The sequence below is a fragment of the Procambarus clarkii genome, chromosome 70 (genome assembly GCF_040958095.1).
Source record: "Procambarus clarkii isolate CNS0578487 chromosome 70, FALCON_Pclarkii_2.0, whole genome shotgun sequence".
In the NCBI taxonomy this organism is placed as follows: Eukaryota; Metazoa; Arthropoda; class Malacostraca; order Decapoda; family Cambaridae; genus Procambarus; species Procambarus clarkii.
In genome coordinates this window covers 9,370,356-9,375,696 of record NC_091219.1, presented here as the reverse complement: position 1 = coordinate 9,375,696, position 5,341 = coordinate 9,370,356, and the positions used below count along the sequence as shown (strand labels likewise).

At 43.7% G+C, this 5,341-nt stretch overlaps 1 long non-coding RNA gene across 1 annotated transcript; it reads left to right on the top strand.

Annotated features, from left to right (window-relative positions):
* Positions 1-2,439: 2,439 nt before the first annotated feature.
* Positions 2,440-3,579, top strand: LOC138356028 (uncharacterized). Its single transcript, XR_011224079.1, has 3 exons — positions 2,440-2,868; positions 2,998-3,124; positions 3,508-3,579. It is a non-coding gene; the product is annotated as an uncharacterized lncRNA (long non-coding RNA).
* The last annotated feature ends 1,762 nt before the right edge of the window (positions 3,580-5,341 follow it).

Sequence of the window (5,341 nt, the reverse complement as noted above, 5' to 3'; positions counted from 1 at the left end):
CAGGTCCATGTTTATCAAATATGTAATTTATTTATTTAAAAAAAATATTTTTACTTCAGAAACTTATTTTCATTTAGCTGGTAATAAGCATACATGAATTAGGCTGCTGTTGTGGACTAAAACTTTTAGATCAATAGTTGGGAAAGAGGGACTTAAAAAGAACAGTCCTACTGTACGCGACAATTGGAAACCATATTTGCTGAGATTCTGTTTTCCTTCAACGTGATGAGTCCCCATTTTCATTCAACATGATTAATCCAGGGTTTCCTTCAGCGTGACTCTGTTTTCCTTCAACGTCATCGAGGAATATTTTTATTATAACATCTCAGGGTACTGTACTGGGATGCTTGACGGATCCCTCACCCTGACCATGTTTCTGAAGAGTCGTGTTCCGTCCTCTGTGTCCGTGTTGGGTTACACGCTCCGCTGCCTGTATTGTAATGGTATGTGTCAGTCCTCAGTCCGATCTCTGGTCATTCTCCCCCTCCCAGCAGGCAGTTCCCCTTCTTACCAGAGTCAAATTACCCCTAGGCAGGTGGTCAAGTCACTTGTTCCCCAATCCCTATGTCTCCAATCTTTCCAAATCTTTTTCTCCCAGTCATTTCCAATCCCCTTTTTCCAATCTGTTTCCCCTCTCCTCCTGCCTTTGCCACTAACTATTTGACAGTTTTAAGAACAGTGACGAATTACCGTAATTCTCAAGTTTCGAGTGAGGGAGCTCGGAGCCATATGATCGTTTGGGTTTCCTGTTGTAGCGTGGGAACGATTCATGATCCTACGGGAGTAAAACAGAACTTTCAGAACAGGCCTATGTCCCAGGAGCCTAGGGGGCGGAGCTAAGTCAAGAGTTTTGGCTGGCCTAGGAATGACACTCTGTGTTCATTGGTTGAGTAGAGGGGCAGAGTCCCTCAGGGGACTCTGAGTCCATGCCATTGGCCCGTATGCTAGATCACCTAGTTATGTTTAAATCAATTGGCCATAGGCTTGGGATAGGCGGAGTTAATTTGGTAGATGGTAGATGTTGTAGCCGACACCGCAGTCCAAGGAGCCACCCCATTAACACCTGTAGACCCGCAAGTATCAAAGTCACCCACATAGGCCCAGGCAGAAGGAGAGGAACGCCGTGAGCGCTCTGGATCCGGTTGCATGTCGTCAGAGCAGGAGGCAGCACCCAAAGCATGGGAAGCGCAGGGAAGTCGAACTTTCGCACGGCGCAGGACTTCAACAGCCACGACGACAAGGAGAACCAGCCCCACCACATCAGCAGGTGGCCCCGACTTCACCCCCTCCCCCTAGCACGACTGGTAAAAGCAGCGGAGACGCAGAGAATATCTGCAGCACAACACAGAGGGGCAGGCGCAGAAGATGGAGAGTGAACAACCGGCAGATCCACAGCAGCACCGGCAACACCAGCAGCAGCATGACACACAGCCGATGACGGCACATTCACCGGCGCACGAACCCCACCAGGAGCTGGCACCCCCCACCCAACACAAGGCGCAGCACAGCATCCACGGGCTCGTCCACAAACACACCTACCGGGTCTTCATCCATAGCTAGCGGCGGGAAATCCTCGTCACGAAAAAGATTAGCCTAGGTAACGACATCCGCCGTGCAGCCAGCAGCCAGAGGCCAGATTCACGCAGCAGTTATGCCATTACTTAAGAACCTGTACATCTTTTCTCAATCTTTGGCGGCTTTGTTTACAATTATTAAACAGTTAATGAGCTCCAAAGCACCAGGAGGCTATTTATAACAATAGCAACTGATGATTAGGAAGTTTTCATGCTTGTAAACTGTTTAATAAATGTAACCAAAGGCATCAAAGATTGAGGAAAGTTGTACACGTTCATAAGTACTTGCAACTGTTTCGTGAATCTGGCCTCAGGTGGCCAGACAACCCAGAGCGGAAACATATGGCAGGCTGCCATGCGTAGTAGACGCGGATATAGTAGCCCATAAGGCTTACTGAGGAAAGGATGCCAGCACGCAGTCGCATCCCTAAGGTGCGGATACTTGTCCGTATGCCCCGGAGTTTCCCCTGAGGAAATCATATTTAACCTCACACTCATGACTGCATCAAGCTGCCTGAATTTCCCTCTTAAGGGGGCATATCAAACGCAAAAATTCGGAAAAATCGAATATTTTGGAAAAATTTATAAAAATACTACAACGTTCTGGCAACACTTTGGCGCAAACACGATAATGTTATGATATAAATTAAAGTATTTATGGTACATTTCCATGCGTAATTGTGCAGAATCCGGTGCCCCGCGGCTGTGGCGCGCCAAGAGTATTGCGTCGTACGTTCTAAACGTCAATTTTTTCGTAATAACGTCGGAAATAACTATGTATATATGACAACAAATATACACTAATTGGCAACCGTCTCCTAGTGAAGGTGAGTGAGGTACGCAGCTACAGTCACATGGTGTGTCCTGTTGAGAGTGGAGGTGTCGACGCGCGCTCCATTTTGGCTCCTGAAATCTCGCTTTAGTAGCGTCTAGTGCACAATGACCTATAAACGGAGGACTCGGAAGACAAAGGAAGCCAATTTGGCACGCGGTCGCCGTCTTTGGCAGGAAAAAGAGCCGCTGTAGCACAAGGGAGAGTTATATCAAGTGAGGATGTAGGCGGCCTCCCCGCCTCAGCTGTGAGAGGCCTGACGCCGCCGCCACACGCCTCGACCCTCCTCACACACACTCCTCAGCCCCTCGATGTGTATGGACCGGCCACGACAGTGCCATCTACATCTACTGGTGTGGCAGTGCCATCTACTGGTGTGGCTGGTGTTGCAGTGCCATCTACTGCTGTGGCTGGTGTTGCAGTGCCACCTTGAGGACCCACAATTCGGACCAATTTCAATAGGTTAGTATCTTTTAGTGTTATAATTTGGTATTTTGTAATAATTGTAATATGTATGTGCAGGATATATATATGTATAATTTTTTATTTTTTTATTTTTTTTTTTATTTTTTTTTGTTCGTTTGTTATCAGGGGATGTGCATGGAACTTGCACACCTTGCTCAATGGATGCCTATCTGCAAGGGTGCCAATTATGAACAAAATCTGTCGAAGTCAAGCTCAGCAACAGGTGGCCGAACTTTGATCTTATTTTACTCAGGTAAGTAATTTACAACTTCAAAGTACTTCATAGCTTTCATTTATTAATCAATTTACATGCAAATTGCACCTTATATGTAGAGTTTGTGCTTCTACAAAATCTAGTAGACATTTTAGTCCAAAGTCCATTTGTTGATTTTATAAAAATTTATAAACATCATATATTGCATATTTTTGGAAGGGTAACTTTTAAAAATTATATTATTGCACTAAACACTTTATTGATAAAACTGATCACTACAATCCTTTATTATGTGCTAATTTTAATATCTGAGTGTTATAGAAATGATTTTAGTTGACAAATGTGGTCCCTAAAATTATTTGAAAATGTTGAAAATTCGTTGCATAATACGTTGTGTATTTTGTTTTTCCTTTTCTGTTTAGGGTGTGATGGTGAAACTTGGACCAGTTGCAGCCCTTTCTATAACCATTTCATAAATAAATTTATAAGCAAATTGAACAATTTTTAATTTCACCTTGATATGCCCCCTTAACAGATTCCTCCGGGAACTGGAGGGGCGCACCATGAATGCTGATGAAGGTGAGAGCACCACTCCGGTCGGAGATAACCACCGTACCAACAGCATCCAGCAGTTGAAATAACCGTCCCTCGTAGCAGCGTAAAAACACCCTGTAATCTTCTGCGTCAGCAAAGTTCACTACAGCCTAATGATCTAACTAGACGCTATAGATGGCAGCCACTTCCACACGGAGCATCTCACACATCACCAACTCCACTGCAGGGTAGTCAGCCTTGCCAGTAAACTCCAGGCCAACGGAATGAGCCCGCAAAACGGAGGGGAAGGGAGCCCACATCACTCAGACTACGTCAGTAAACCACCAGGGTCCGCCAGCTACACTGGGAAAGCAACGACTGGGCTGACAGGTGAGGTCAACCGCTCCCCATGGCTCCCAGTGCGCAACCCACCAACCTGAGTTGGTAACTCTGACAGACACTCAGCATCGGAAAGTGGGGGGCAGAAGAAGGGGTAAAGATGGAAGCTGCGCAAACCACCAAATAAGCAGTTAACAAACACTAACACATCATAATATAACATAATAATGTATAAAAGAATAATATACAGTAGCATACACGTTTATATAATGTTATTACTATAGTTAGGCCACAATTTAAATGGTAATAATGTAATAATTGAACATCTTAATATTAAAGTACAACCACAGCATATCCAGTCGTAACTGAATAGCCTAAGTCATAACGGGTTTGTAGAACTTACTTGACAAATGTCTCTTCATACGGCGTCACCATCCACACTGTAACTAAGAATATTATAGAACTTACAATAAAATTGTCTCTACATACAAGAACACTGTATGTGTTTTCCTTTAATTAACACATAAATGAGCTTCAAGTAACATTGTTTATTTACCCAATGACAATGCTTCGGTATCTGTACTGTCATAATTCCTAGTTATTAAAGGTAATTGGGGAAGCAACAAACCCCGTAAAGTATGGATGTCAAAAAAAGCTTTTTGTTATATGTAATATTCTTGTTTTGCAAGAGCACTGGCTTAAAATTTTATGAAATTGAACTCTCTTTAAATTTGTAGATGGTTATTTTTACACTGTCAACACTGAAATGTCTAATGACTGGTCAGGTCCTAAAAGACCCTACCTACCTACCTTGTGGAGATTCATGGAAATCAAAGGCCTCGCGACCCAGTCTCCGATCAGGCTTCCCAGTTGTCGTCTGGTCAACCAAGCTGTTGGACGAGATTGTTTACAGCTTGACGTATGAATCACAGCCTGGTTGATCAGTTATTATATGGAGGTTATTCTCGAGTTCAATCTGGAACACCATGAGAGGCTGGCTAGTTATGCCCTTGATGTGTAGTGGGAGAGTGTTGAAAAGTCCTGTGCCCTTGATGCTGAGTTTTCCCCTCAGGGTTCTTATTGCACTTTTACTTTTCATTGGGGCTATTTTGCACATCCTGCCATGCCTACACGTTTTTCCTGATGTAATCTTCATGTTAAGATTTGGATCCAGTCTTTATAATGTATTCCATGTGAAGATTATGATGTATCTCGCCAAGGCTCTAGAGAATACACATTTAGAACTTGTAATTGGTCCCAATAATTTAGATGACTTATAGAGTATATTATAGTGGTAAAGGAACTTTGCATGCTCTCAAGGTCGACAATCTCTTCAGCTCTGAATGGGGCTGTTAGTGTGCAACAATTTTACACCCTAGAGAG